This window comes from Oncorhynchus mykiss, chromosome 21 (genome assembly GCF_013265735.2).
Source record: "Oncorhynchus mykiss isolate Arlee chromosome 21, USDA_OmykA_1.1, whole genome shotgun sequence".
In the NCBI taxonomy this organism is placed as follows: Eukaryota; Metazoa; Chordata; class Actinopteri; order Salmoniformes; family Salmonidae; genus Oncorhynchus; species Oncorhynchus mykiss.
In genome coordinates, this window is record NC_048585.1 from 13,795,492 (window position 1) to 13,818,599 (window position 23,108).

Sequence of the window (23,108 nt, forward strand, 5' to 3'; positions counted from 1 at the left end):
GTTGGCTATGGAGTTGTTAACTGTATGCTTATCAACGTCAATGTTACTAACTAGAAATTATCCTGGCTAGTTAGCTAGAATGCTAACTGACTTCATTATTTAGCTAGCCTGGTGGGGGTTATGTAATAGATGATAGGGCAATGAACAGGATCCAACCAGCTCGCTTGTTTTCATCTGATAACGTTACATGTAAATGGCAACGGAATCGATGATGCTCTCCGAGTATTTCAATCGCAGGCTAGGTGGCTATGTCAAGGCAGCATACATTTGTATTAGCTTAGATGACAGAGCAATCTGAATGCAGACGTGCGTGATCAGCATGACTACAGTAGATATAGCCTAGTTGTGTGACAAGAAGGCCTACGTTGCGACTGAGATGAATTGTCAGGCTAAAATATAACAGTAAAATATACGTTGATTCTCTTCACTTTGTCAAAAAAAAACTACAATATTTTGCTGTTATCTTTTGAATGCAGTGACTGAAGCATTGGGAGGGAAATTATAGAATTGCTCTCCATTAAAGGAAAGGGAATGGGAAACAAACACGGAAACATTTTACAATATGTCTGCAGTTATTTTTTGCGTCTTCAGTTAAAACATGTTCAGATATTGAAATACAAGTCACAGGGCTTGGTTCTTGTTTGTTAGCCAACGTTGTGCTGTGAAAGCTGTCCAAAACATCAACCCTGAGCTGACTTCACGTTACACTGAGATCCTGCGGTCGGGTTATGTCAGCAAGCCCAGGCCCGATCAGATATTAGGTTACAACTCTCACTTGATATGAAGAGCTCAGTAACATGACACCCCACCATGAGACCATGAGCTCTACAATAACATGCTCTGCACCCTCTTTTCATAACGGGACACTGAAGGCATACATCACCAGACAAATTGTGTAGGCAATTGAAGCTACAGAACAGTGAGCCGACTAAAACCAGGGTTATACTCAGTGGTTGACTTGGACTGAAATAGGTGCCCGTATTTATTTTGTTTGCCGATACTGTTTTTATTTAGGTGAAACTTTTGAGTGAATATTCTAAAAGAGGAACAGGAACTCCAGCAGTAGACAAATTGAGGTGTCGGTGCTCCGGCCCAAGTCTAGCACTGGTTCAGAAAAGCAGTTGAAATGATTTCCCATTAGTCTAGTTGTCAAAGATGATCTAGTCCTTCCTTGAAAATCAACCAATTAGAAATATACCTTTGTTTTTAGAGGATATATTGAGGTTCAACTGTACTATTATAAAGCACTCTATCAAAGTACTATCACCTCCTAAAAAGGCTCCTATTTGAGGCAAATACTAGACGACTCCTAATGATTCAGGCTGATTGGACTGGTAGCCTAGCCTGGGACTCCCTAAGGATTCAGGCTGATTGGACTGGTAGCCTAGCCTAGACTGGGACTCCCTAAGGATTCAGGCTGATTGGACTGGTAGCCTAGCCTAGACTGGGACTCCCTAAGGATTCAGGCTGATTGGACTGATAGCCTAGCCTTGGACTCCCTAAGGATTCAGGCTGATTGGACTGATAGCCTAGCCTAGACTGGGACTCCCTAAGGATTCAGGCTGAGTGGACTGGTAGCCTAGCCTAGACTGGGACTCCCTAAGGATTCAGGCTGAGTGGACTGGTAGTCTAGCCTGGGACTCCCTAAGGATTCAGGCTGATTGGACTGGTAGCCTAGCCTAGACTGGGACTCCCTAAGGATTCAGGCTGATTGGACTGGTAGCCTAGCCTAGACTGGGACTCCCTAAGGATTCAGGCTGAGTGGACTGGTAGCCTAGCCTAGACTGGGACTCCCTAAGGATTCAGGCTGATTGGACTGGTAGCCTAGCCTAGACTGGGACTCCCTAATGATTCAGGCTGAGTGGACTGGTAGCCTAGCCTAGACTGGGACTCCCTAAGGATTCAGGCTGATTGGACTGGTAGCCTAGCCTAGACTGGGACTCCCTAAGGATTCAGGCTGAGTGGACTGGTAGCCTAGCCTAGACTGGGACTCCCTAAGGATTCAGGCTGATTGGACTGGTAGCCTAGCCTAGACTGGGACTCCCTAATGATTCAGGCTGAGTGGACTGGTAGCCTAGCCTAGACTGGGACTCCCTAAGGATTCAGGCTGATTGGACTGGTAGCCTAGCCTAGACTGGGACTCCCTAATGATTCAGGCTGAGTGGACTGGTAGCCTAGCCTAGACTGGGACTCCCTAAGGATTCAGGCTGATTGGACTGGTAGCCTAGCCTAGAATGGGACTCCCTAAGGATTCAGGCTGAGTGGACTGGTAGCCTAAATTGGGACGCCCTAAGGATTCAGGCTGAATGGACTGGTAGCCTAGCCTAGACTGGGACTCCCTAAGGATTCAGGCTGAGTGGACTGGTAGCCTAGCCTAGACTGGGACTCTCTAAGGATTCAGGCTGAGTGGACTGGTAGCCTAGCCTAAATTGGGGACCACATATTTCCATGTTTTCCATTCTTGACAGATTTGCATGTCAATGCAGGGTAATCATCATCTCACCCAGATAGGAAACATTCGTCATTTGAGTGATGAGGTGTAGACTACACCCTCAGTCACAGGCTCAGGCCTCCAGGGCCTTGCAGGTCATTTGCCTGCCAAATATAGTTTCCATTCGCCCCTCAAACTAGGCCTGCAGCTCATGGCCAGTGTACTGTTGCTCAGCTCTGGGATGTCTGTGGCGTGTCTTGATCCATTTCCATGTAGGCCTTTTTATTTACCTGTTAAGATGGGATGCTGACATGCTGTGGAGCTGGCTGTGCTTTAGTCCCACTCTTGTTTCAGTAAACTGCACATGATCAGGTTTGCTGGTTGTGGTGTGTAGCTGTGTCGTTGCTCAGAGAGATTTCCTACAGTGAGAGTAAACACAAGGCCACCTGAGCTACCAACCCCCAAGGTGTTGTGTGACTCCCTGTTCCCAACCTGTATAGATTCTCCCCCCTTGAGAAAGACAACATCCGGCCTCTGTCTCACTTCACAGCCCAGGCTGGTGTAGATATCTCAGCCATAAAGCCTATTGGCATTCCAATAGGTGATAGCAGCACCATGGTAAACAATGTAAACATTGCTCCCTGACAAGGCCAGCTACTGTTTAGGTCATAGTGCACTTCATTTCCAAAACCAAAAACTTCAATTTTACGTAATTGTGTCAGATACCATTTATGTTACGTATTCTGTCCACGAGAGATTATAGCGCACTAGGAAAAACAAGGTTGAATTACTATAGCAACATCTCTAAAAACATATTCTGACCAAGATACTTCGCAATTAGCCTACAGAAGCCTAGTTCAACTAATACGACTCTGTAGAAATACATAGTAGAAAAAAGACTATCATTCACATGTAATCAAACAGACTCTGTCCAATGTTAAAAATACATGTTATTAATGTGTAATTGTACTGTTACCAGATCATTGGACTTGAAAGCCTGTGTAAACTGTCTGTCCTTCTGGTTTCTTCTCTGATTTGATTCCATTCGACTACACTGTCGCGTGGCGCTACATGTTGGCATTAAGAATTGATTTCATTAACATGGCTAACACCCTCATTTTGTCTCAGCATGAATAATCTTGCTCCCGAATGTAATTGTGATGTCTGGAGGTCTGCCTTCTACTGCCATAAATAAACACATTTTAAAAAGCTATGCATTCAAATGACCGCAAACATTAAATGACTCGGCACACAATGACATTACTCTCATGGTAGGAAATCTCTCTGAGCAACGACACACAGAAGGAAGTCTCCTCTCCCCAGTCACTGTTACTGATCTCCTCACTGGTCTCCACGGTGATGGATGGATGCCCTGGGCGTAACCTCACTGCTTGTATCATTGACTTATAACAGAGGAGCGCACTCAGCCAATGATAAACAATGTGTTTTTATTTCCGAGGATGACTGGAATAGCTGCCTAACGCTTTCAGAATCAGACAGATGTCCTTCACATTACTGGTAGAGGAGATTGCCTGCTTGCAACCAGTCATGACCTATCTCTTGAAAGGGATACTTCAGGATTTCGTTGGATACCGTTTTTATGTTTCTGCGTGCAGTTTGAAGGCAGTTGCTCACTAGTGCTAACGCAATGACTGGAAGTCTATCATATCTGATAGACTTTGTCATTACACTAACGCAAGTTAGCATTGGCTCTCGAAACTACCTCTAACTTTCTTCATAATGGACGCAGAGACACAAAAATGCCAAAATTCCGAAGTGTCCCTTTAAAGCTGCTGAAATTAGGCGAACTATTCCAATTTTAGCAACCAAGAAATGGCGGAGCTTTTTCTGCATATTGCACCTTTTAAGACTGTCAAATCACATGGCTTTCTGGAGTTCGCTGGATTCAAAAGGCCATAGAAATGAGTGAATAGACTAATAATTTTGGTTTAAAAAACATCCTTGCTAGCAGTCATTGGGCTATGTCCTATGTGACACTGATATGACATACAGTACAGTATCCTGCTAAAGACAATCAAATAAAATACAATTGTATTTGTCACAGGCGCTGAATACAACAGGTGTATACTTTATAGTAAAATGCTTACTACAAGCCCTTAACCAACAATGCAGTTTTAACAAAAAATAAGAGGGGTACAGTACCAATGTTGAACTTTTCCAACAATTCCATATGAAATAATGTCTCTTCTAGTCTGTCCACCTGAATCCACGTGGCTTGTAATGATCTTCTGTTCATTGTAATATTAAGACACTAGGCCTAAATGCAGAGGACATTTAAAACGTCCACACTCAGTATCTGTACACTGTGTTGATATTGCTTCCTGCCAGGGTTGAAGCCCAGCCTTGGTAACAGAGCTCTAATGCTGAGTCACACACACCCTGGAGGCTGATGGTCATGGAAACGACACCACTGCAGAGTGTAATGGATGGACGGGGTCGAGTCTGGCCTGTGATTTGGGTGACTGAGTGCTATGTAGACAAATAGCTGGTTCAGTGTAATGGTTGTCTCAGGCTTTCCTCTGTGCCTGGGATCTGAAGGGCTTCCAATAGCCACAGCCACCAGTAGCCTTGTCACTGCTGGAGGCTGATGTTGCACTGAAGTCTAAATGGACTTCAATTCAAATCATCACTGATGCAATGCACACGTCTTTAGTAGGAATATCCTAATATTGTGTGACTGGCTTTGAAAAATCTTTCAACCCATCTGCTTTCTTACCTGAACAAATTACAATTTGCACCTGGAGTTCAAACAAATCCAAAGTACAGAAGTTTAATTAACACCAGCTTAACACCAGTTTTTTTTTTTACCCCAGCAGTGTAGGTATACACACACACACACACACACACACACACACACACACACACACACTCACATTCACTATAGACGAGGGCTCCGCCTGGCCCTTGGAGATCATTGGCCCAGCAAGTCATCCTCAGGGCTCGTCCTGGTCACTCCTCCAGAGCACATGCTTAGATATAATTAGATATGAAGGAAAACCTCATCAGGATTGTGCACCCAAGTGACTGTTCCCCGGGGAGACAGTGCTGCAACCACAGATGGTTCCTTTAACTATTATTGGGAACATGGAGTGGCTCTTGGTTACTGTACCCTGCTGTGTGAGACCTAATGGAGGGTCCTGTGTCGAGGCCTTGTGGAAAGTCCTGTGTCGAGGCCTAGTGGAGAGTCCTGTGTCGGGGCCTAGTGGAGAGTCATGTGTTGACCTAATGGAGGGTCCTGTGTAGAGGCCTAGTAGAGTACAGCTAGCACAGCTGCCTATTAGCTAGAGGTTTATAAAGCATGTGAGAACACAGAGACTATCACTACACGTCAAGGACAGCTAGCACAGCTGCCTATTAGCTAGAGGTTTATAAAGTATGTGAGAACACAGAGACTATCACTACACGTCAAGGACAGCTAGCACAGCTGCCTATTAGCTAGAGGTTTATAAAGCATGTGAGAACACAGAGACTATCACTACACGTCAATGACAGCTAGCACAGCTGCCTATTAGCTAGAGGTTTATAAAGCATGTGAGAACACAGAGACTATCACTACACGTCAATGACAGCTAGCACAGCTGCCTATTAGCTAGAGGTTTATAAAGCATGTGAGAACACAGAGACTATCACTACACGTCAATGACAGCTAGCACAGCTGCCTATTAGCTAGAGGTTTATAAAGCATGTGAGAACACAGCGACTATCACTACACATACATCAATGACAGCTAGCACAGCTGCCTATTAGCTAGAGGCTTATAAAGCATGTGAGAACACAGAGACTATCACTACACGTCAATGACAGCTAGCACAGCTGCCTATTAGCTAGAGGCTTATAAAGCATGTGAGAACACAGAGACTATCACTACACGTCAATGACAGCTAGCACAGCTGCCTATATGCTAGAGGTTTATAAAGCATGTGAGAACACAGAGACTATCACTACACGTCAATGACAGCTAGCACAGCTGCCTATATGCTAGAGGTTTATAAAGCATGTGAGAACACAGAGACTATCACTACACGTCAATGACAGCTAGCACAGCTGCCTATTAGCTAGAGGCTTATAAAGCATGTGAGAACACAGAGACTATCACTACACGTCAATGACAGCTAGCACAGCTGCCTATTAGCTAGAGGCTTATAAAGCATGTGAGAACACAGAGACTATCACTACACGTCAATGACAGCTAGCACAACTGCCTATTAGCTAGAGGTTTATAAAGCATGTGAGAACACAGAGACTATCAGTCTGGTCTTTTTCCTCTTCTTCACCTTGACAGCTGATGATGACGTTGGCATTAAGAGAGACTAATGGCTAAAGCAATTATAGTTTTCTCCCTTTACAGTCAAAATGTCTTGTTAGCAAGTTTCCTTTATCCCAAGGTATTTGTGAATTGTGCTGTAAGTCTTTGTGTTCCAACACTGCTAAATGCTACGCCTCACTAGATGTATTGGATAGTGTCATTCATAGTCTGTGTGTTAGGGCGGGCTGAGCTGTAGTGTTCAACAGTGTTGAACTGGTTTCTAATGCATTTTACACCTCTTTGAAATAAGCTGATTTGTTGCATAAATCCCCCAGATTAGCTGTGAAGTTCAAAACCCACTCCTGTCTCATAAAAAGCCTCCTTTTGTCTCATAAAAACCCGCTCCCGTCTCATTAAAACCTGCTCCCCATCTCATTAAAACCCGCTCCCATCTCATTAAAACCCGCTCCCCGTCTCATTAAAACCCGCTCCCCGTCTCATTAAAACCCGCTCCCCGTCTCATTAAAACCTGCTCCCCGTCTCATTAAAACCTGCTCCCCGTCTCATTAAAACCTGCTCCCCGTCTCATTAAAACCTGCTCCCCGTCTCATTAAAACCTGCTCCCCGTCTCATAAAATGTAGGAGGATTGTGTCTGGAATAGTCTGGACTCTTGTTTCCATCCCATTAGCTCAGATCCGACCAAGAAAGAAACCCACTGAAACGGATTGTAGACTGTTTGTTTATATATAGAAACTACAGGTAAAAGTTCATCTAGTTGAAGCACCTTTTGAAGGCCATTGTCCTGGATGAAGGAGACATTTTAGGAAGGTCTTCCCCAGAGCTCCAGAAGGATGGGATCATGACGAGGCCCATGGGGCGTGGCGTCTCTGCAGCGCAGTGACCCAGTAGTCGGACTCCCCTGCACAGCTGGCATTCTCAGCTGCCTGAAATCCTGCTCCAAGGCAGGGTTCCCTCGTCCACCCTAAACCATTATTACGTCGGGCCTCCGTGTTGCACAGACAGGATTACGGCACTAAATATAGCCCCGCTTTAGGGCCTACACACCGGGCGTGACCTCAGAGGTGTGCCCCAGTGAACCCTGCCAACATGGAGTGTATACAGTTTTAATCACTGGAGCAATGCAGTACAGGAAAAAGGAATGAGAAGTACAAAGATAGAATATATTATCGGTTAGCTAGATGTTTGACTGACAGCACTGCTGCAGCAGCGACATCAGACCAACCCTAAAAGCCTGGGAGAGATGATTGTGGGCTTACCTCACTATAGAAAGGATTTGTCACTGGGCAGGACAACGAGGCTACTTCTGTATTCTGTAACTATGGCTCACTGCTTTGACTTCACCGCCAGTGAAGCAAATCCCTTTTGCTTTGTGAATGGAGTGAACACAAAGGCCCAGCGGGCTGATATGATTCTCCTTTGTAGGATTTCACTTCTTCTCTGACTTGGGCAGGTTCTTAAAAGCCCCCCACTAATTGGATACCCAGCCAAGTCTCAGCTTCAGGAATCAGAGATTGAATGAGTTTGCTGCAGGTCTATTCCATGCTAACAGAATTCCACTGTGACTCAGATTTTTTCACTTTAAAATGTATACCAAACAAAAACAATTGATTTAGAAGTTTAACAAACCATATGCACAAGGACTTTCCACAGAACATTTTATAAACACACATTTACAGCAAACTGTGCAGATACAACGTGTGGTAACAGAAGAGGGAGAGTTTACCCTCTGCACAGTTCTCACAGGAAATGTAAAAATACAACATAAATGTACTGTGTAAATTGTTTCATAGTAGTCATGATGTATAGAGTAGTGTTCTATGGTTGGTTAGACTTTGAAGTCAGTTGTTTGGCATACATTTTCAAGTGTCAAATCAGTTTCAGCATAATTCTGTTTCCTTGGAATTTCCCTGCAGTGAATGTAGAAGGAGTGTCTTGTTGCTCTTAAACCGACTGATAAGAAAATAAAAGCCAACAGCAGCTCTGTTTTCTGGGGACAAATTATCCTCGGCCATCTAAAGCTTCATTTGCACCTGGCTCAGGAAGCTCAGTTCAGAGACCAGTGGGGACTGGCGTTCGTGTCCACTCCTCTCTTGATTGACCCTAATTTAATTACTTAGCTGTTTTATTAAATTAAGTCAAGCTTTGTTGCTCTTGAATCACTGAGTAGAAATCTGTGGGCGTGGTCCGATTTGAAGCTGTGCTTCACTCACAGTGGAAAAAACCCATCAAGAAGTTTCCCCGTTGCCTCATCATTTATCTGGCCTTTGTTGGTCTGACATAAGCTGTTATCACGCTTTCTAGAAAAAGATTAAAGTGAAAGGTGCCAAAGTGGCTCTGTTGCCAGGAGACTGGACAGATGGTCATGTGTTTACCACAGTAAACGTGTTTAAAAAGCCCAGCAGAAACGACATGGGATTTGCACTGACTGTGTCTTCATTGCATTTACCATCTCTTCATCTGTTTTCTGCTCTTGTGAAACACATTGTTCCTCCCATTGTTGGACACCGTGTGAAACCGTCTGTAACAAATGAGTTCTTTAACTTCTCCAGCGCCGCCACCTTTTAGCCCTGGGCTGTGATTCAGTACACGTTGATACCAACCAACAACAATACTGAAAACAGCACCGCTTGGTCCCTCCACAGTTAGAGTTGCCTCATGGAAAGTGTCCCTGGGCTGTGATTCAGTACACGTTGACACCAACCAACAACAATACTGAAAACAGCACCACTTGGTCCCTCAACAGTTAGAGTTGCCTCATGGAAATTGTCCCTGGGCGTTGGGACATCTCCATGGGAACGGTTTGGAACGTAACCCCTGTTAGGCTAATCCGTCTAGGACTAAGCCCCGGACCGTCCCTGGGAACATAGTAAGAGTGACACTGTGACGTACCCCGGAACTCTTATGTCACCTGACCGACCGTGCTCTATTGTTTCAGTCTCGCCCGAGTCGTCAATGCTTTCCGGGCTAACCAGGAGACCCAGACCCAACTCTGCTCCTACTTCTAATAGCTACAGCAGCACCCACCAGTCTCCCCAGCATGAGGACATGGTTTGGCAGAGAAAGAGAAGGGGAGACTGAGCTGGTAAGAGGAGAGGTAACCTGAAGACCTGAAGGTAGACCTCAGTCCTAATGGCTTCCTCCAGACAACTACCCCGTGGATTACGTTTGTGTTGGTGGAGGCTGTACAGGACTTCTGCCTCAGCGGGTGTTCTTAGTAGTTTTACAATCTACTGTTTTGTTTTGCTTTTGAAAAGTGTAAATAATATAAATATAAAGAAGATTCCAAAGAATAACGACAATGTATAAATTAGGCGAACAAAATCGTATTCATTGATACATTAGTGTTGATTGAATTTATGTCACTATCAGGTCTCAGTGGAGGGTTTCTGTAGGCTGTCAGGTTTGTACTGGTGCAGTTCTCTGGAAACAACAGCTTCTGCATTTCCCTTCCCCCAGGGAAGTGCTTCTGCATGCTATCCTTCCCCCAGGGAAGTGCTTCTGCATTTCCCTTCCCCCAGGTTATAGGCCTAGATGTTGCTTTATGACTACCATAGCAACATTGAAACGTCCAATTAAAAGGAGGTGGGAGTATTCCACTTGATGTCTGACTGATAGTAATGTGCCTTTGTAGGCCAGTGTGCTTATTTATTACCGTCTGAGAGCAAGAGCTGCCTCCGCTCACCTTGTGGGCTAACACCAATAACTAACTAGGTTAGTCTGGCCTGTGGAACTGTGCTGTTCACACACACAAAACAAGGGAGAGGTAGAGAACCTGTCGTTTTGGTTCGATCCATTCCTTTATGTCAACATGGTATAGCCTAAATGAACACACATACTGTGAACCAAGACATGACTCCACACAGCGCGACACGACATGACTCCACACAGCACGACACTACATGACTCCACACAGCGCGACACGACATGACTCCACACAGCACAACACTACATGACTCCACACAGCGCGACACGACATGACTCCACACAGCGCGACACGACATGACTCCACACAGCGCGACACGACATGACTCCACACAGCGCGACACGACATGACTCCACACAGCACAACACTACATGACTCCACACAGCGCGACACGACATGACTCCACACAGCGCGACACGACATGACTCCACACAGCGTGACACGACATGACTCCACACAGCGCGACACGACATGACTCCACACAGCGCGACACGACATGACTCCACACAGCGCGACACGACATGACTCCACACAGGGCAGCGCGACACTACATGACTCCACACAACACGACAAGACATGACTCCACACAGGGCAGGCAGTGCGACATGACGTGACTCCACACAGCGCGACAAGACATGACTCCACACAGCGCGACAAGACATGACTCCACACAGGGCGACAAGACATGACTCCACACAGGGCGGCAAGACATGACTCCACACAGGGCGACACGACATGACTCCACACAGCGCGACAAGACATGACTCCACACAGCGCGACAAGACATGACTCCACACAACACGACAAGACATGACTCCACACAGCGCGGCAAGACATGACTCCACACAACACGACACTATATGACTCCACACAGCACGACAAGACATGACTCCACACAGCACGACACGACATGACTCCACACAGCACGACAAGACATGACTCCACACAGCGCGACAAGACATGACTCCACACAGGGCGGCAAGACATGACTCCACACAGGGCGGCAAGACATGACTCCACACAGGGCGGCAAGACATGACTCCACACAGGGCGGCAAGACATGACTCCACACAGGGCGGCAAGACATGACTCCACACAGGGCGGCAAGACATGACTCCACACAGGGCAGCGCGACAAGACATGACTCCACACAGGGCAGCGCGACAAGACATGACTCCACACAGGGCAGCGCGACAAGACATGACTCCACACAGGGCAGCGCGACAAGACATGACTCCACACAGCGCGACACGACATGACTCCACACAGCGCGACAAGACATGACTCCACACAGCGCGACAAGACATGACTCCACACAACACGACAAGACATGACTCCACACAACACGACAAGACATGACTCCACACAGCGCGGCAAGACATGACTCCACACAACACGACACTATATGACTCCACACAGCACGACAAGACATGACTCCACACAGCACGACACGACATGACTCCACACAGCACGACACGACATGACTCCACACAGCACGACAAGACATGACTCCACACAGCACGACAAGACATGACTCCACACAGCACGACAAGACATGACTCCACACAGCACGACAAGACATGACTCCATGGGTCCTGGGCTCCATCAGATTAACCCTCTGTGGTTTGTGTTTGGGTCCTGGGCTCCATCAGATTAACCCTCTGGTTTATGTTTGGGCCCTGGGATCCATCAAATTAACCCTCTGGTTTATGTTTGGGTCCTGGGCTCCATCAGATTAACCCTCTGGTTTATGTTTGTAACCTGGGCTCCATCAGATTAACCCTCTGGTTTATGTTTGGGTCCTGGGCTCCATCAGATTAACCCTCTGGTTTATGTTTGGGTCCTGGGCTCCATCAGATTAACCCTCTGGTTTGGGCCCTGGGCTCCATCAGATTAACCCTCTGGTTTGTGTTTGGGTCCTGGGCTCCATCAGATTAACCCTCTGGTTTGTGTTTGGGTCCTGGGCTCCATCAGATTAACCCTCTGGTTTATGTTTGGGTCCTGGGCTCCATCAGATTAACCCTCTGGTTTGTGTTTGGGCCCTGGGCTCCATCAGATTAACCCCCTGGTTTGTGTTTGGGTCCTGGGCTCCATCAGATTAACCCCCTGGTTTATGTTTGGGCCCTGGGCTCCATCAGATTAACCCTCTGGTTTGTGTTTGGGTCCTGGGCTCCATCAGATTAACCCTCTGGTTTATGTTTGGGTCCTGGGCTCCATCAGATTAACCCTCTGGTTTGTGTTCGGGTCCTGGGCTCCATCAGATGAACCCCCTGGTTTATGTTTGGGTCCTGGGCTCCATCAGATTAACCCTCTGGTTTATGTTTGGACCCTGGGCTCCATCAGATTAACCCTCTGGTTTATGTTTGGGTCCTGGGCTCCATCAGATTAACCCTCTGGTTTATGTTTGGGTCCTGGTCTCCATCAGATTAACCCTCTGTGGTTTGTGTTTAGGCCCTGGGCTCCATCAGATTAACCCTCTGGTTTATGTTTGGGTCCTGGGCTCCATCAGATTAACCCTCTGGTTTATGTTTGGGTCCTGGGCTCCATCAGATTAACCCTCTGGTTTATGTTTGGGTCCTGGGCTCCATCAGATTAACCCTCTGTGGTTTGTGTTTGGGTCCTGGGCTCCATCAGATTAACCCTCTGGTTTATGTTTGGGTCCTGGGCTCCCTCAGATTAACCCTCTGGTTTATGTTTGGGTCCTGGGCTCCATCAGATTAACTCTCTGGTTTGTGTTTGGGTCCTGGGCTCCATCAGATTAACCCTCTGGTTTATGTTTGGGTCCTGGGCTCCATCAGATTAACCCTCTGGTTTGTGTTTGGGTCCTGGGCTCCATCAGATTAACCCTCTGTGGTTTGTGTTTGGGTCCTGGGCTCAATCAGATTAACCCTCTGGTTTATGTTTGGGTCCTGGGCTTCATCAGATTAACCCTCTGTGGTTTGTGTTTGGGTCCTGGGCTCCATCAGATTAACCCTCTGGTTTGTGTTTGGGTCCTGGGATCCATCAGATTAACCCTCTGTGGTTTGTGTTCGGGTCCTGGGCTCCATCAGATTAACCCTCTGGTTTATGTTTGGGTCCTGGGCTCCATCAGATTAACCCTCTGGTTTGTGTTTGGGTCCTGGGCTCCATCAGATTAACCCTCTGTGGTTTGTGTTCGGGTCCTGGGCTCCATCAGATTAACCCTCTGGTTTGTGTTTGGGTCCTGGGCTCCATCAGATTAACCCTCTGTGGTTTGTGTTTGGGTCCTGGGCTTCATCAGATTAACCCTCTGTGGTTTGTGTTTGGGTCCTGGGTCCTGGCCCCTGGGTCCTGGGTCCTGGGCTCCATCAGATTAACCCTCTGGTTTATGTTTGGGTCCTGGGCTCCATCAGATTAACCCTCTGGTTTGTGTTTGGGTCCTGGGCTCCATCAGATTAACCCTCTGTGGTTTGTGTTTGGGTCCTGGGTCCTGGGCTCCATCAGACGAACCCTTTGTGGTCTGGGTCCTGGGTTCTGGGTCCTGGGTCCTGGGTCCTGGGTTCTGGGTCCTGGGTCCTGGCCCCTGTCACCCTACACCGTCTGGTGTTAAATGTATTTTATTCTCAATCTCTTCTCTTTCATAGTGTAGCCTACACAGGTACCATAGTACTCTGTTCTTCCTCTCCTCTCCTCCCAAGACCAGTCTGTCTGTGTGGTTCAGATTGACCACCAGATGGACATTTTAATTGGCCCTGCGACTAATAAAGCATGTCCAATGGGATTAAGGAATGGGTTCTGGAGGTGGGCCAAAGGACACGCCTCATGGAGCCCACTGGCACGGAGGAGATTAAAAACTGTAGAACCCACACACACTTGTAGAACCACGCGCGCAATCACACGCGACTAGGTCACTCCGTCTAGGACACTCCGACTAGGACACTCCGTCTGTGATGGACTGAAGCGTATGCTCCGCCAGGCTCTTTTAGGAGGGGAGGGGATATAAACACTGTGATGTCATCATGTCTCCCTCCCTGCCTTCTCTTCTCTCTCAGGCTGCTGTGGGGTCGTGAGGAGACTGCTTTCTGCTGCACCAGCTGCATGAGGTAGGTCCTATATTTGTCACCGCTCGCCTGTCTGCTTGAAGATGCTCGGCTGCTTTTGGTAAATGGGTATGGAGCTCCACACATGACTGTGTGTGTATTTGTGTGTATTTGTGTGCGTGTGTATAGGTGATGTGTCTGTAAGTGCGTCTGTGGGATGTGTGTGTGAGAGAGCGAGAGAGCGTGTGTGTGTGTTATATGCGATCTCGTACTGCATGCATGGTAGTGTGTGTGTGTGAGTGTGTTATATGCGATCTCGTACTGCATGCATGGTAGTGTGTGTGTGTGAGTGTGTTATATGTGATCTCATACTGCATGCATGGTAAGCTGTGTGGGAGAGAGCGTGTGAGTGTGTTATATGTGATCTCGTACTGCATGCATGGTAAGTTGTGGGAGAGAGTTGGTGCTACAGTAGGTTTAGCATACAGTAGGTTTAGCATACAGTAGGTTTAGCATACAGTAGGTTTAGAATGCCTCTATAGCGATACAGAGCCGGAGGCTCGTCGGATCAGATTTTACAACAGGACTGGTACACAGACAGACCGGTGCTGTCCAATCTGAAGTGGCCTCTCTGAAGTTATCTCAGGCTAGCATCATGCCCTGCTGGATCATGGTGTCTCTATCACTTCCAGCTCTCTGTCATTTCTCTCTCCCTCTGTCTCTCTCCCTCTGTCTCTCTCCCTCTGTCTCTCTCCCTCTGTCTCTCTCCCTCTGTCTCTCTCCCTCTGTCTCTCTCCCTCTGTCTCTCTCCCTCTGTCTCTCTCCCTCTGTCTCTCTCCCTCTGTCTCTCTCCCTCTGTCTCTCTCCCTCTGTCTCTCTCCCTCTGTCTCTCTCCCTCTGTCTCTCGTCCCTCTGTCTCTCTCCCTCTGTCTCTCGTCCCTCTCCCTCTGTCTCTCTCTCCATCTGTCTCTCTCTCCCTCTGTCTCCCTCTCTCTCTCTCCCTCTGTCTCTCTCTCTCTCTCCCTCTGTCTCTCTCTCTCTCTCTCTCTCTCTCTCTCTCTCTCTCTCTCTCTCTCTCCCCCTGTCTCTCTCCCTCCCTCTCCCTCTGTCTCCATCTCGCCCTCTGTCTCTCTCCCTCTGCCTCTCTCCCTCTGCCTCGGTCTCTCTCGCTCTCCCTCTCTCTCTCTCTCTCCCTCTGTCTCTCTCCCTTTCTCTCTCTGTCAATCAGATGAAGGTACGGAGGTGCTTCTGCCCTTAAGTGGAATCCACTCAGTCAGCACAGTCACCTAGACTGCACAGTCACCTAGTCAGTTGAGATCTGAACCAGAGAGGTGCTGTTCTGTCAGACAGTCAGTAGAGATCCGAACCAGAGAGGGGGTGTTCTGTCAGACAGTCAGTAGAGATCTGAACCAGAGAGGTGCTGTTCTGTCAGTAGAGATCTGAACCAGAGAGGTGGTGTTCTGTCAGTAGAGATCTGAACCAGAGAGGTGGTGTTCTGTCAGTAGAGATCTGAACCAGAGAGGTGGTGTTCTGTCAGACAGACAGTAGAGATCTGAACCAGAGAGGTGGTGTTCTGTCAGACAGACAGTATAGAGATCTGAACCAGAGAGGTGCTGTTCTGTCAGTAGAGATCTGAACCAGAGAGGTGGTGTTCTGTCAGACAGTCAGTAGAGATCTGAACCAGTGAGGTGCTGTTCTGTCAGTAGAGATCTGAACCAGAGAGGTGGTGTTCTGTCAGACAGACAGTAGAGATCTGAACCAGAGAGGTGGTGTTCTGTCAGACAGTCAGTAGAGATCTGAACCAGAGAGGTGGTGTTCTGTCAGACAGTCAGTAGAGATCTGAACCAGAGAGGTGGTGTTCTGTCAGACAGTCAGTAGAGATCTGAACCAGAGAGGTGGTGTTCTGTCAGACAGTCAGTAGAGATCTGAACCAGAGAGGTGCTGTTCTGTCAGTAGAGATCTGAACCAGAGAGGTGGTGTTCTGTCAGACAGACAGTAGAGATCTGAACCAGTGAGGTGCTGTTCTGTCAGTAGAGATCTGAACCAGAGAGGTGCTGTTCTGTCAGACAGTCAGTAGAGATCTGAACCAGAGAGGTGGTGTTCTGTCAGACAGACAGTAGAGAACTGAACCAGAGAGGTGCTGTTCTGTCAGTAGAGATCTGAACCAGAGAGGTGGTGTTCTGTCAGACAGTCAGTAGAGATCTGAACCAGAGAGGTGCTGTTCTGTCAGTAGAGATCTGAACCAGAGAGGTGGTGTTCTGTCAGACAGTCAGTAGAGATCTGAACCAGAGAGGTGGTGTTCTGTCAGACAGACAGTAGAGATCTGAACCAGAGAGGTGCTGTTCTGTCAGTAGAGATCTGAACCAGAGAGGTGGTGTTCTGTCAGACAGACAGTAGAGATCTGAACCAGAGAGGTGCTGTTCTGTCAGTAGAGATCTGAACCAGAGAGGTGCTGTTCTGTCAGACAGACAGTAGAGATCTGAACCAGAGAGGGGGTGTTCTGTCAGACAGTCAGTAGAGATCTGAACCAGAGAGGTGCTGTTCTGTCAGTAGAGATCTGAACCAGAGAGGTGGTGTTCTGTCAGACAGACAGTAGAGAACTGAACCAGAGAGGTTCTGTCAGACAGTCAGTAGAGATCTGAACCAGTGAGGTGCTGTTCTGTCAGACAGACAGTAGAGATCTGAACCAGAGAGTTGCTGTTCTGTCAGACAGTCAGTAGAGATCTGAACCAGAGAGTTGCTGTTCTGTCAGACAGTCAGTAGAGATCTGAACCAGAGAGGTGCTGTTCTGTCAGCCATTTACTGTCTCTTGCTTTAAAACCAAAAGACAGCAAGGCTGCGTTGGAAATTAACCTGCACCTGAAGTCCCATAGATCATCTGGTGTGTGTGTGTGTGTGCGGCTGGTTGTGCGTGTCTGGTTGTGTGTGTGTGTCTGGTTGTGTGTGATTTAATATTAATTAGGTCAACACTCTTACCATCGTTAATGAATTCTGTCTAAAGATTCTGAATATTCCTCAAACAGAACAGCCCAGAACTGGGACACACAGCTTGTTCCCCAGAATGGCATCCTATTCCCTAATTAGTGCACTACTTTTGGCCCTATGTGCCCTGGTTTCTATGTAAATCCTCTGAGTCGCTGTCTGAGTGTCACCCGAGGTTCCTGGCAGGCCGTCATTTCCGACGTGACGCCACGTTGATTAGTCTCCATAGGAAAGCTCCTATAACCTGCCATTGCTGCCATGAAGCCACAGGCCTTGAGAGAAGGGCAGTCGTTTTCTCACCTTTCAGAGAGAAAGAAAGAAAGAGAGAGAGAGAGAATGTGTGTGTCTGTATTAGAGGTCGAACAATTATGATTTTTCTATGCCGATACTGATATTGATTATTGGAGGACCAAAAAAGCCGATACCGATTAATCGGCCGATTTTAAAATCGGCCGATTTTTACAAAAAAAAAATATTTGTAATAATGACAATTACAACAATACTGAATGAACACTTTTTAACTTAATATAATACATCCATAAAATCAATTTAGCCTCAAATAAATAATGAAACATGTTCAATATGGTTTAAATAATGCAAAAACTAAGTGTTGGAGAAGAAAGTAAAAGTGTGCCATGTAAAAAAGCTAACATTAGGTTGTAGTTATTATAGGAATTATAGGACTATTTCTCTCTGTACCATTTGTATTTCATTAACCTTTTACTATTGGATGTTCTTATAGGCACTTTAGTATTGCCAGTGTAATAGCATAGCTTCCGTCCCTCTCCTCGCTCCTCTCTGGGCTTGAACCAGGAACACAACGACAACAGCCACCCTTGAAGTTACCCATCACTCCACAAAGCCGCGGCCCTTGCAGAGCAAGTGGAACAACCACTCCAAGTCTCAGAGCGAGTGACGTTTGAAACGCTATTAGCGCGCACCCCGCTACCTAGCTAGCCATTTCATATCGGTTACACCAGCCTGATCTCGGGAGTTGATAGGCTTGAAGTCATAAACAGCTCAATGCTTGAAGCACTGCAAAGAGCTGCAGGCAAAACGCACGAAAGTGCTGTTTGAATGAATGCTTACGAGCCTGCTGCTGCCTACCACCGCTCAGTCAGACTGCTCTATTAAATCATAGACTTAATTATAACAGACAGAAATACGAGCCTTAGGTCATTAATATGGTCGAATCCGGAAACTATCATCTCGAAAACAAGACGTTTATTCTTTCAGTGAAATACGGAACCGTTCCGTATTTTATCTAACGGGTGGCATCCATTAGTCTAAATATTCCTGTTACATTGCACAACCTTCAATGTTATGTCATAGTTACGTAAAATTCAGGCAAATTAGGCGGCCCAAACTGTTGCATATACACTGACTCTGTGTTCAATGAACGCAAGAGAAGTGACACAATTTCCCCTGGTTAATATTGCCTGCTAACCTGGATTTCTTTTAGCTAAATATGCAGATTTAAAAAAGATATACTTCTGTGTGTTGATTTTAAGAAAGGAATTGATGTTCACGGTTAGGTACACATTGGAGCAACGATACGCACCGCATCGATTATAGGCAACGCTAGATAAACTAGTAATATCATCAACCATGTGTAGTTAACTAGTGATTATGATTGATTGATTGTTTTTTATAAGATAAGTTTAATGCTAGTTAGCAACTTACCTTGGCTTCTTACTGCATTCGCGTAATAGGCCGTCTCCTCGTGGAGTGCAATGTAATCAGGTGGTTAGAGCGTTGGACTAGTTAACTGTAAGGTTGCAAGATTGAATTCCCTGAGCTGACAAGGTAAAAATCTGTTGTTCTGCCCCTGAACAAGGCAGTTAACCCACTGTTCCTAGGCCGTCGTTGAAAATTAGAATTTGTTCTTAACTGACTTGCCTAGTTAAATAAAGGATAAATAAAGGTGGTAAAATAAAATAGACCAAATCGGTATCCAAAAATACAGATTTCCGATTGTTATGAAAACTTGAAATCGGCCATTCCGATTAATCGGTCGACCTCTAGTCTGTATTGATGTGGCGTGAGCAGGAACTGGCGAATGGAGAGTGGCTAGTTTAGTCTCCTCTCTGCTGTTAGATGGAAACCAGACTAGTTTATTCTCCTCTCTGCTGTTAGATGGAAACCAGACTAGTTTATTCTCCTCTCTGCTGTTAGATGGAAACCAGACTAGTTTATTCTCCTCTCTGCTGTTAGATGGAAACCAGAATAGTTTATTCTCCTCTCTGCTGTTAGATGTAAACCAGACTAGTTTATTCTCCTCTCTGCTGTTAGATGGAAACCAGACTAGTTTATTCTCCTCTCTGCTGTTAGATGTAAACCAGAATAGTTTATTCTCCTCTCTGCTGTTAGATGGAAACTAGACTAGTTTATTCTCCTCTCTGCTGTTAGATGGAAACCAGACTAGTTTATTCTCCTCTCTGCTGTTAGATGGAAACCAGACTAGTTTATTCTCCTCTCTGCTGTTAGATGGAAACCAGACTAGTTTATTCTCCTCTCTGCTGTTAGATGTAAACCAGACTAGTTTATTCTCCTCTCTGCTGTTAGATGGAAACCAGACTAGTTTATTCTCCTCTCTGCTGTTAGATGGAAACCAGACTAGTTTATTCTCCTCTCTGCTGTTAGATGGAAACCAGACTAGTTTATTCTCCTCTCTGCTGTTAGATGGAAACCAGACTAGTTTATTCTCCTCTCTGCTGTTAGATGGAAACCAGACTAGTTTATTCTCCTCTCTGCTGTTAGATGGAAACCAGACTAGTTTATTCTCCTCTCTGCTGTTAGATGGAAACCAGACTAGTTTATTCTCCTCTCTGCTGTTAGATGGAAACCAGACTAGTTTATTCTCCTCTCTGCTGTTAGATGGAAACCAGACTAGTTTATTCTCCTCTCTGCTGTTAGATGGAAACCAGACTAGTTTATTCTCCTCTCTGCTGTTAGATGGAAACCAGACTAGTTTATTCTCCTCTCTGCTGTTAGATGGAAACCAGACTAGTTTATTCTCCTCTCTGCTGTTAGATGGAAACCAGACTAGTTTATTCTCCTCTCTGCTGTTAGATGGAAACCAGACTAGTTTATTCTCCTCTCTGCTGTTAGATGTAAACCAGACTAGTTTATTCTCCTCTCTGCTGTTAGATGGAAACCAGAATAGTTTATTCTCCTCTCTGCTGTTAGATGTAAACCAGACTAGTTTATTCTCCTCTCTGCTGTTAGATGGAAACCAGACTAGTTTATTCTCCTCTCTGCTGTTAGATGGAAACAGGTTAGTTTTTACTTAGCTGTTTAAGGGTAAAGTTTGTGGACTTTAATAAGTTGTTAAAAAAACATTGATGTTCATGAGGGTTATTTTATTTTCATGAGGGTCTTCATCCACAATAGTTACATGATTTTATAATTACTGTGTGCGTGCGTGCGTGCGTGCGTGCGTGCGTGCGTATCTGTTGGGGTAAAGACCTAATGGATTGTTGCTGATGCTGGTCAGGGCCCAGCCTGCAGGTTTACCCTGGTCCCTACTGTTGGTCAGGGTCCAGCCTGCAGGTTTACCCTGCTCCCTACTGTTGGTCAGGACCCAGCCTGCAGGTTTACCCTGGTCCCTACTGTTGGTCAGGGTCCAGCCTGCAGGTTTACCCTGCTCCCTACTGTTGGTCAGGGTCCAGCCTGCAGGTTTACCCTGCTCCCTACTGTTGGTCAGGACCCAGCCTGCAGGTTTACCCTGGTCCCTACTGTTGGTCAGGACCCAGCCTGCAGGTTTACCCTGGTCCCTACTGTTGGTCAGGGTCCAGCCTGCAGGTTTACCCTGCTCCCTACTGTTGGTCAGGGCCCAGCCTGCAGGTTTACCCTGCTCCCTACTGTTGGTCAGGACCCAGCCTGCAGGTTTACCCTGGTCCCTACTGTTGGTCAGGGCCCAGCCTGCAGGTTTACCCTGGTCCCTACTGTTGGTCAGGGTCCAGCCTGCAGGTTTACCCTGGTCCCTACTGTTGGTCAGGACCCAGCCTGCAGGTTTACCCTGGTCCCTACTGTTGGTCAGGGTCCAGCCTGCAGGTTTACCCTGGTCCCTACTGTTGGTCAGGACCCAGCCTGCAGGTTTACCCTGGTCCCTACTGTTGGTCAGGGCCCAGTCTGCAGGTTTACCCTGCTCCCTACTGTTGGTCAGGACCCAGCCTGCAGGTTTACCCTGGTCCCTACTGTTGGTCAGGGCCCAGTCTGCAGGTTTACCCTGCTCCCTACTGTTGATCAGGACCCAGCCTGCAGGTTTACCCTGGTCCCTACTGTTGGTCAGGGCCCAGCCTGCAGGTTTACCCTGGTCCCTACTGTTGGTCAGGGCCCAGCCTGCAGGTTTACCCTGGTCCCTACTGTTGGTCAGGGCCCAGCCTGCAGGTTTACCCTGGTCCCTACTGTTGGTCAGGACCCAGCCTGCAGGTTTACCCTGGTCCCTACTGTTGGTCAGGACCCAGCCTGCAGGTTTACCCTGGTCCCTACTGTTGGTCAGGGTCCAGCCTGCAGGTTTACCCTGGTCCCTACTGTTGGTCAGGACCCAGCCTGCAGGTTTACCCTGGTCCCTACTGTTGGTCAGGGCCCAGTCTGCAGGTTTACCCTGCTCCCTACTGTTGGTCAGGACCCAGCCTGCAGGTTTACCCTGGTCCCTACTGTTGGTCAGGGCCCAGTCTGCAGGTTTACCCTGCTCCCTACTGTTGGTCAGGACCCAGCCTGCAGGTTTACCCTGGTCCCTACTGTTGGTCAGGGCCCAGCCTGCAGGTTTACCCTGGTCCCTACTGTTGGTCAGGGCCCAGCCTGCAGGTTTACCCTGGTCCCTACTGTTGGTCAGGGCCCAGCCTGCAGGTTTACCCTGGTCCCTACTGTTGGTCAGGGCCCAGCCTGCAGGTTTACCCTGGTCCCTACTGTTGGTCAGGGCCCAGCCTGCAGGTTTACCCTGGTCCCTACTGTTGGTCAGGACCCAACCTGCAGGTTTACCCTGGTCCCTACTGTTGGTCAGGGCCCAGCCTGCAGGTTTACCCTGCTCTCTACTGTTGGTCAGGACCCAGCCTGCAGGTTTACCCTGGTCCCTACTGTTGGTCAGGGTCCAGCCTGCAGGTTTACCCTGGTCCCTACTGTTGGTCAGGGCCCAGCCTGCAGGTTTACCCTGGTCCCTACTGTTGGTCAGGACCCAGCCTGCAGGTTTACCCTGGTCCCTACTGTTGGTCAGGGTCCAGCCTGCAGGTTTACCCTGGTCCCTACTGTTGGTCAGGACCCAGCCTGCAGGTTTACCCTGGTCCCTACTGTTGGTCAGGGCCCAGTCTGCAGGTTTACCCTGCTCCCTACTGTTGGTCAGGACCCAGCCTGCAGGTTTACCCTGGTCCCTACTGTTGGTCAGGGCCCAGCCTGCAGGTTTACCCTGGTCCCTACTGTTGGTCAGGGCCCAGCCTGCAGGTTTACCCTGGTCCCTACTGTTGGTCAGGGCCCAGCCTGCAGGTTTACCCTGGTCCCTACTGTTGGTCAGGGCCCAGCCTGCAGGTTTACCCTGGTCCCTACTGTTGGTCAGGGCCCAGCCTGCAGGTTTACCCTGGTCCCTACTGTTGGTCAGGACCCAGCCTGCAGGTTTACCCTGGTCCCTACTGTTGGTCAGGGCCCAGCCTGCAGGTTTACCCTGCTCTCTACTGTTGGTCAGGACCCAGCCTGCAGGTTTACCCTGG

General features: G+C 47.6%; 1 protein-coding gene across 2 annotated transcripts in view; it reads left to right on the plus strand.

Annotated features, from left to right (window-relative positions):
- LOC110499758 (oxysterol-binding protein-related protein 8-like) overlaps window positions 1-23,108 on the plus strand; it is a 155,454-nt gene that overhangs the window by 513 nt on the left and 131,833 nt on the right. For both annotated transcript variants that reach the window (XM_036957001.1, XM_036957003.1), the window contains exon 2: window positions 14,434-14,484. The gene's annotated coding sequence lies outside the window, so the exon portion shown is untranslated. The remainder of the gene's footprint in view (window positions 1-14,433; window positions 14,485-23,108) is intronic.